The sequence below is a fragment of the Diceros bicornis genome, assembly GCF_020826845.1.
Source record: "Diceros bicornis minor isolate mBicDic1 chromosome 28 unlocalized genomic scaffold, mDicBic1.mat.cur SUPER_28_unloc_2, whole genome shotgun sequence".
NCBI classification, from domain to species: Eukaryota; Metazoa; Chordata; class Mammalia; order Perissodactyla; family Rhinocerotidae; genus Diceros; species Diceros bicornis.
Genome location: NW_026690892.1, coordinates 547759 through 557918, shown reverse-complemented (window position 1 = coordinate 557918; position 10160 = coordinate 547759).

The following is a 10160-nucleotide window of genomic DNA, read 5'->3' as shown; positions in this document are numbered from 1 at the left end:
TTTTTATTTTTTATTTTTTTTGTGAGGAGATCAGCCCTGAGCTAACATCCGCCAATCCTCCTCTTTTTTTTTTTTGCTGAGGAAGACGGCCCTGGGCTAACATCGGTGCCTATCTTCCTCCACTTTATATGGGACGCCGCCACAGCATGGCTTACCAAGCAGTGCGTCAGTGCGCGCCCGGGATCCGAACCAGCGAACCCCGGGCCGCCGCAGCGGAGCGCGCGCACTTAACCGCTTGCGCCACCGGGCCGGCCCCAAAAAGATTATTTTTTTAATTGCAGCATGGCCTGAAGAAAGCTAGCTAAATATTTCCTTTAAAATTGACTTGTTGGTGACTTGTTTATTCAAGTCATCCCAAAGTGACATATCCTTCCTTTTGCCCTGTGATATTTTCTCTCCTCACATTCACAGGTATCATATACACATGCATCCTTGTGTGAGTCAAAAAGGTCAGTTCCTTGGCGTTTGGGAATGGCTCTAGCTCCACAGAAAAGACCCACTGGGGAGGCTGGAGACAGCCCCTGACCACACGGCAGGAAACATAGAAAAGAAGCGAGTCCACAAAGGATGTCCAGCACTCTATGCTTTCTCTCATTGCTTGTGGTAGCTGTTGATTCAACACTCAGCAAATACTTGGTGAGCACCTACTGTGTTATTAAATCTGCTAGTATGAGAAAAGGCTTCGAACAACACCTGACACAGAGTCAGCATTCAGTAATGTGTGTTATAATAAAGTGCCAGCAGAGCACTTCCAACTATGGTGGAGTGAAGAGGTTAGTGAAGCTCTCACCAAAAAAGAACTACAAAAATGGACAAAATTATTTAAAAAACACCACTTCACCGCCTGATAAATCAATAAAACACAAGGAAACTGAGGAATTATTCACAGAAGACTGCAAGAACTACAGGTAAGAACAGCTGGAGTCTTCAGACTTCTTGTCTTGTGCTCTTCCGTCCGCCCCAGCTCAATTAGCACAGAAGTTTGAACAGGGCAGGGCTGGCCATGAAAACCTTCAGCTTTGTTGCCAGAAAGCACAGACTTACATTGGATGCTGAAACTGGAGGGTGCAAACTCATGCCCATCAGCAAAGAAGTAGGAAACAAACAAGTAAAATGCACACCTCGATGAGCCTGATTGCAATCCTGATTGGGGCAAGAGGAGAGGCAGACCAGCCAGAAATTTCACGGGAAGATGCTAGAAAGGAGAGAGCGACAGAAGCCTCTGCCCACATCCACGGCTGAATGAGAAACTGAACGAATGGACAGATGAGACCTGAGCACCAGTGGAAAGTAAAGATGAGGAGACTGGAGAACAGGCTGAACTTTGATGTGGTTGCAAGCTACACACAATCAAATGTAGAGGGTAGAAACCTTAGAAGCTCAAGGTGTTTGAGCACAACTTCGGCCCAAATCATTGGCTGACCACAAAGGGATGCAGACTGGGGGCAACCCTCAGGAAGTCAGGCTAAAAAAATAAGAGGGAGGGGGACAAAACAGAAACCGAGCAAAGACATCAGTGGCCACGTACAGCCCAGGAGGTTGAGGTTATAGATCAAGTCCATAAAAATTTAAAAAAAGAAAAAAAAAAAAACCTCAGCATGAAAAATATCAGAATCCAAAGTTGTTATTGTATATCATGAAAAACTCCAATTTTTAACAAAAAAAATACAATAATTAAGAAAGAGTGACATATACTGGGGGGAAAAAGCAGCCAAAAGAAACTGACACGCAGTTGACCCAGATGTTAGATTTATCAAATATTTCAATGAACTGTTGTTCAAAGACTATTTTAAGACCATGTTAAAAAACCATATGAATACATGATGACAATAACTTGACAAATACTGAAGCTGAATACAGAAATACAAACACAAAAATCCTAAATAGAAATTCTAAAGTTGTAAAGCAAAATAACAAAATAAAGAATTCACTATATAGGCTCAACAGCAGATTTGAGATGGCAGAAGAAAGAATCAGTGAACTTGAAGAATTACCAATAGAAAGTATTCATTCTGAAAAATAGAAAAAAAAAAAGACTGAAAAAGAAAACGAATGATGCTGCAGAGACCTGTGGCACAACATCAAGTGTATTAACATTCAGGAAATGGGAGTCTCAGAAGGGCAAGAGAGAAAGAAAGTAGAACAAAACACTTATAGAAAGAATGGCAGAAAACCTACCAAATTTTATGAAAAACATGAATCTACAGATCACAGATGCTCAACAAAACACAGTTAACCTGTTAAAAAAAAACTCTGGAAAGCATCCAAAGAAAATGGACTCATCAGGTACAAGGCAACAACAATCAGATTCACGGCTCACTTCTCATCAGAAACTACGGAGACCAGAAACGAATAGAATGACATATTCAAAGTCTGAAAGACAAAAACTGTCAACCAAGCATTAATTCTATATCCAGCAAAATTACACTTTAAAAAAAATTGAAGATGGAATAAAGACATTACCAAACAAAGACTGACAGAATTCACTGAGAGCAGACGCGTCTGAACAAGAACTAAAGAAGTCCTTCAGGCTGACAGGAAATGATAGCAGATGGTCAGTAACAATCACAAGAAGAAATGAAGAACATCAGTCAAAGAAATTATAAAGGTAAATATAAAACACTGCACAAATATATTTTGTCTATCTTCATCCCTTAAGAGATTTAAAGGACAATCGCACAAAATCAAAATTATACATTGCTTTGCTGGGCTTCAAATGTATAAAGATGTGGTATATATCACAACAACCACACAAACGAGAGAGGAGGAAATGGAGCAATGTTGGAACAAAGTTGCCTTAGTTTCCTCAGGATTAGGTCACTAAAAACCAGAAGTAGATTGTGATGAATTAAGACACATATTTTAATCCCAAGAGCAACTACTAAAAAAAAACAAAATATAGTAAAACACCCAACAAAGGAATTTAAAAGGTCCGCTAGAAAAATACCTATTAACCACAAACGAGGGCCTCAAAGGAAGAGCAGAGAGATAAAAACGACATAAAGAAACAAACAGCAAAACGGCAGATGTGATCCGACCACATCCGTAACTACATTCAAGGGACATGGATTGAGCAACGTCAGTGAAAATAGTGGAGCAACAAAAACACCGGGAAACTGTCAGAATCCACTTTTCAAAACTCTGACAAAGAACCAAAGACTTCAAGCAATCTGGGGGAGGTTTACTCCAGGAAAGCAGCTGACTCTCAGTCAGAACAGCAAGCTTGGTCGCATTTTAATCTGACCTATTCCTATCCACCTCTCCTCAGCTCTGCAGGAGCCCTCAACACCAACAGCTCACAATTTCAGGGGAAATCAGCAATCTGGCAGCCACGGGAGGGAGGCAGAAAAGGATTGGAACAACTTCAAAACCCCACTCCCAGAGAACTCGCATTTGATCTGCCTGGTTGTTCCCTGCAAGACCCCATTAACAAGGCTCTATTTTTCTGACATGATGCAGATATCACCAAGAGCAAACAGCTTTTCCTCCTGGGATGTTTGTTGAAAACAATGAGAGGCTAATGAGGAACACTGAAGCTGCCTGGTGGTGCATAATAGTAGGAGCAAACAATAGATTAACCCAAAAACTATCAAACAACTTGACCTGACATCTCTAGAACACTCCACCCAAACAACAGCAGAATCCACATCCTTTTAGAGCACACGTGGAACATTCTTCAGGATAGACCATATGCTAGGCGAAAAAACAAAGTCTCAATACATTTCAACGGATTGAAATTAAAGTATGTTCTATAACCACAACAGAATGAAATTGGAAATCAAACAATGAAGAAATTAGGAAAACCATAAATATTTGGAAATTAAACACTTCTAAATAACTCCAGGGTCAAAGAAGAACTTCCAAAGAAAACTGAAAAATACTTGAAGGTGAATGAAGACAGAAGAAATACAACATATCAGAATTTATGGGCTGCAGCTAAATAGTGCCTAGAGACAAACTCATAATTTGAGCTTTAACTGAAGTTTAAAGCTTGTAATGTAGCTTCCAATACCTACATTACAAAAGAAAAACGACCTCAACACTAGCCAAACCCTCCACCTTAAGAAACTAGAAGAGCAAAATAAACCCAAAGCAAGCATTAAAGGAAATAGTAAAAATTGAACTATAAATCAATGAAACAGATAATAGAAAATCAATAGTGAAAATGAATTCTACCAAAATTTGCTTCTCTTAAAATATTAATAAAGTTGCCAAATCTTCAGCTACACTGAACAAGGAAAAAAGAGAAAATGCAAATTACCAAAATCGGGAACTAAAGGGAGAAGATCACTACCAACCTACAGAACTGTGGGAGATCAGAAGTGAATACTACAAACAACTTTATGCCAACAAATTAGATAACTAACAAGAAAAAACACATTCCTGGAAAGAAACAAATTACCCAAGCTGACTCAAGAAGAGACAGAAAATTTTAATGTACCCATAACAAGCTTAAAAAAATTAAATTAGTAATAAAACTAACTCTTCTTACCAAGGAAAGTCCAGACCCAGATGACTTACTTCACTGGTAAATTAACCCAACATTTACCCAAGGAATAACACCAGTTCTTCACAAAATTTTCCAGAAACTCATTCTGTGAGGCCAGGAATATCTTCATACCAAAACCAGTCAACGACATCACAAGAAAAAAATCCTCAATAAGATGTTAGCAAAACCAACCCAGAGGAAAAATGATTATTGTCCAAGAACAAGAGGAATTTCTCCCAGGAATGCAAGCTGGTTTAACATCCAACAATCAACTACGGTAATATATCCTAGTCACAGAATAAAGGACAAACATCACATGATCACCTCAACAGATATACAAAAAGCATTTGACAGAATCTAGTCCCTCTTCAGGATTTTAAAAATGAAAAGAAACTCCGCATAAGGTAGGACAAGAAGGGAAATTCCTCAACATGAGGAAAGGCATCTGTGAAATCCTTACAGCTCACATCACCTGCAATGGTCAAAGACTGAAGGCTGTCTCCCTAAGATCAGGAACAGAACACAGACAGCACTTCAATTCAACACTGTACTGAAGGCTCTACCCAGTGCAATTAGGCAAGAGAAAGAAACAAAGGCATCCAAATTGGAAATGAAGACGTGAAACTGTCTTGATTCACAGACAACCAGACAACACCATCCTGTATGTGGATAACCCTAAGGAATACACAACAACATATAGAACTACTATACAAGTTCAGCAAAGTCAAAAGACAGAAGGTCAATATACAAAAACCAAAGGTATTTCTATACACTAGCAAGGAACGCTCCAAGAATTAAGTTGAGAATACAATTCTATTCAAAATACCATCAAAAGAATAAAATGCTTAGGAATAACTGAAACAAAAGAAGTGCAAGACTTGTACACTGAAAACTACAAAACATACTTGTGAGAAATTAAAGACCTACTTAAATGAGACATTCCACGTTCATGATTTGGAAAACTCAAGAATTTCTAGAGGGCATTTGAGCGCAAATCAATCTACAAATTCAACATAATCCCTACCAAAATCCCAGCAAGTACTTCTGCAAAAACTGACAAGCTAATCTTAACATTTATGTGGAAAATCAAAAGACTCAGAATACACAAAGCAATTTTTAAACCAAGAACAAGCTGGAGGACTTACATTTCCCAATTTCAAAATTTATTATAAAGCTACAGTAATCAAAAGAGCATAATTTTAGCATACGGTTAGACATATAAACCAACGGAACAGAACTGACAGTTCAGAAATAAGCCCTTACTCTTTACAAGCAACTGATTTTGACAAAGGTGCCAAAACAATTCAATAAGGAAAGGATAGTCTTTCAACTAATGATCCTAGGACAATGGGATATCCACATGCAAAAAGACCCCTACCCCACACCATACACAAATACCAGCTCAAATGGCTGGACCATAGACCTAAACAGAACTAAAACTATGAAGCTCCAAAAAGAACATATAGGAAAATTATCTTTGTGATCTTGGGTTAGGCAAAGACTTTTTAGACATACCAAAACACAATCCGCAGCAGAAAAAGTGATCAACTGAATTTCATTAAAATTTAAACATTAAAAAAAAAAGACACAAGAAAATCAAAAGCAAAGCCGTGGAATGGCAGAAAATATGTGCACATACCATGTATATGAAAAAGGACTCTATCCAGCACACACAAATAACTCTTACAAGTCAATATTAAGAAAAAACAACCCAACTTGTCATTCCTCTGGAGATTCAATGCCCCGTTTCTCTTGATCTCCCCTTTTCATTTCAAGATGGCTTGTTACCCTTGACAGACAAGCTAGAAGCCAAACTGGTCCAATCTGCTGCTTTTTCATCCCCCATCGAGATTCCCACAAGCTTCCCCAACAAGAACCTATCCTAAGCACCTCGTTTTGCTCTTCTGACTGTTGGCTCCGAGAGAAGCCTCCGCAGGTCGCCCTCAGCTGCCATCTTTTCAAACCTGAGTCAAGGCAGACGCCTCCTGTGCAAACACCCTAGTGTGTGCAGACCTCCGCTCTTCCTCGCTCATCCCTGTACCTGCTCCAGTTAACGCTTCCTTTCCCACTGGTCCACCGACTCCAGCCGGCCCGCAAGGTCCTGGAGCTTGGCAGCCGGCTGTCCTAACATCAGAACATCCGGAGCCCACGGCCCGAGTGCGGATCCCACTGTATGTCCCCCTACCAGCTGTGGGGCCTGGGTCCTGTCCCTTGACCTCTCTGAGCCGCCCTCTGCTCCCTGTGGGGACAACGCCGACCCCCGGGGAAGGTGCGGATGCCGCGGGCCGCCACAACCCCACCTTTTATGCGCCTCCATCAAGGCGAGCAGACCCCCAGCTGTCTCCCCCTCCCGGGCCTGGGGCGGCTGTAGGGGCGCCCTCCCGGAGTCTCATCCTCCAGCGTCGCAGCTTCTCCAAGAGGCCAGGGCCCGGGGAGTGGCTCGGCCAGGAGCTGGGCAGCACATAGTGGGGGCCGCCTTGTGCCCCGACAAACTGCAGACCCCACGAGGATGCGGTTGGTGCGGGCCGCGCGCTCACCAACCTACCCGGCCTGGGGCGCGCCCCCAGCCTCCGTCGCCTCCTGCCGCCTCCGCGAGCACAGGGCCGCCATTCAGAGCCCTCGCCCATGCCCAGGGCAGCCCAGCCGGCAGCCCAGCCGGCACCCCAGCCTTGCCCTCGATGCCGGCGCCATCGCCACTTCACACTTTCAAGCCACCCGGCGAAGCCAACTTGTGTGTCCCTTGACACCAGGACCCTGTGAATGTGCCCTCCGCCAGGTTTCCTATTGGCTGAAGGCAGAGGCACTGATGGCCCCCAGTGGCGCAGCCGCGTGGTGGCTGGGCTGGGTGGAGCCAGGGACCTGTGATCCTCAGGGTGGTGGATGGGGCCCCGGTCCTGGCCATGCCACCTGGTGCGCGACCTTCCTCCGAGCTCCAGCTCCGCCTGAGAGCCGTCCCCACACCGCGCAACGCACGTTCCCAGAGCATCTGCCTGGCTCAGGCGGGCGCAGGGCGCTTTCCTGTCGGGAGGCCCTTTGCTTCCTGGCATCAGCCTGGGAAACGCTGGAGGGGTGGCGCCTTCCACGCATCTCCAGGTAAGTCCTTCCCCTGCCCTGTGTACTCCCTTTGCCACTGTCCATCGTCATCTCTTCCCTGGCCTTGTCGTGGGCGTTCCCCGCCCCCATCAGCTACTAGGCCACTCAGTCCCTGCTCCAGCCACAGTGAGCTAGAGGGTAGCTCATCTTATTGGCATTCTCTGCCAAAACCCCTGCAGGCATTCCCCGCTGTCTTCCACAGTGCATCCTCCTCCCCTGCTCACCTCGCTCCTCAGCGCTTCATTCACTTGAGCAGAGGGCTCCACTTGTGCCTTCTGATCCCACCACTGTTTCAGGCCTCCCTACTTTGCCCGCACTGCCTCCAGTGCCCTTCAGATGTCTGGCAGACCCCTAGTCATCTTCTAAGATCCAGCTCAAGCACCTCCTTTGAACTTCTGTGAAGGCAAGATCTTCAGTTCCTTCAGGTTGTCCTCACCAATGTTGTCTTTCTACAGGTTGGCAGGCGGCCAGGAACAAGGGGTGCCCTCCTGAATGAATGACCAGGAGTCTGGGGCCCTGGGTTCTAGTCCTGGTTCTGCTACTGACTAGTTGTCTCCCTTTTCTGGATCTCCTGTCTGAAATGAGGGGACGGGCTAAAACTAAAGTCAATACATGAAATACATTTTTGTAAATGAATGAGGTGTTTTGACTTTATGAGTTGTAGGATGTCTTGCAGCCGGTTATGGTCCTTAATGGGCATTCCCAAATACTAGCCCCAAACGCTGAGGGCCAACGCCCTGTGACTTCCCTCCCTTCCTTGCTTCTCTATCTTTCTCTTGATATTGCTTGATCCCTAGAAGTAATCCAGTTTTAATCTACTCCCAACACCAGTTTAGATTACTTTGTTGTTCCAAAGTGTGCCTTGAATCCAGTCTGAAACTTGCTTTTACTGGGACGATTGTCTTTTTGCAAAAGACAATGTGTACAGAATACATATATTAACGTCAAGACGGTAGCTACCTCTGGGCAGGAAAGAGAGAGGAAGGAGAATGGTGTCTTCCACTGTGTAATATTTCTTAAAAAACGACATCAATAAGGTGTGCTCTGTTAAATCTCAGCAAAGAGTAAATGGTTTCTGTTATCCTATTCTCCTTCTAAGTATATTCAAAATAAATATGTAACTGGAACTGAGATGAAATAACACTAATCTAATAGATCCTATTTGCTGGAGTGCTCCCACCATCTGATGGACAGCTCAGGATGGGTTGGTGATGTCACTGATCCCATCTAAAGGTCAGGACACGTTGTTTACCAGCTGTGGAGCTAGAGAAGGCTCGGTCACCAGCAGCAGATCCAGAGTTACCTCAACCTACAAAGTTAGAGCCACATAGCACCAGATCCTGCTCCAGCTGTGGACTAGTGACAGCTCTTGCGCCAGCTCTAGAGCTCAGTTGCAGCCAGCTCCAGAACTAGAGCTCCCTCCAGCTCCCACTCTTGATCAGCTCCAGAGCAACAGCCATTTCCATCACTAGCTCCCACACCAAATCTGTCAACAATGCAGAGCTAGAGTCAGTCTCAGGACCAGAGCCAATTCTAGAGGCAGGTCAGGCATCATTGCCTGAGACAGAACGAGCTCCAGCCCCACATCAGGTCCAGCTCCTGGGCCAGTTGCACAGCCAGAGCTGGTGGGATCTCAGCCACAGCAGTGGCTCCAGCGTAGAGCGGCTGCAGCACCGCCCTCATCACCAGCAACTAAGGCCCAGCCGGATCCAGCTCCACCCTAGAGTTGTCCTTCACCTTGCCTGTGAGGTCAGGATGTCTTTTCCCTTTTCTATGTTTTATGATTTTTTATGTTTTATGTGTTCAAATTTAGATTCAATAAAGTTTAATGTTTTCATCACATAAAGTTGTACAATTCAGGGCCGGCCATAAACTACATGCTCTATTCTGTGTACTGTCACCGTTATCTAGTTCCAGATCATTGCTTCACCCCACCAGAACCCCTGTACCCACGAAGCAGCCATGCCCCCGTATCCACTCCCCCACCCCCTGACAAGCACTGATCTGCTTCCTGTCTCTGTGCATTTCCCTGTCCCTGGTATGGCTGTCCTGAGCACAGCCAATCCTCCTTTGACCCCTCCCCCCATGCTCAAGACCCCGGAGGATGCCAATGTGTTCAGTGTCATGAACCCGAAGCCTAGTATGACTTTGGCTTGAAGAAGCCCACCGTCACCAAGGGGGTGAGGTCAGGCATGGAGCCAGCTCAACCTGGCCTCACATGAAGAGGAGGGACTCGATATTGCCAAGGGCACCTTCTCCTCAGTCCCTAGTGCTGTTCAGCCACAGGGCCACCCTCCCCAGGGTCTGGCTAGCTGGGGAGACGAGCACGTACAGACTAGAGTGACAAAAACCAGGTGGCCATCATTTCTGTCCAACCCGCTGGCCCAGGCTACCCAGGAGCAGTTTCACCCTGAACCTCTCATGCTGCAGGCCTGATGCCTGCCAGTCAGCAGGCTGTCCTGGCCTGCCGTGGACCACTGACAGCCTTAGGTGCCTTCTGCCCTCAAGGGTCCAAAGGACTAGCTGACCTTTGCCAAGGAGTGCTGCCCATGGGCATGAAGCCCTGCCTGCCACTGAG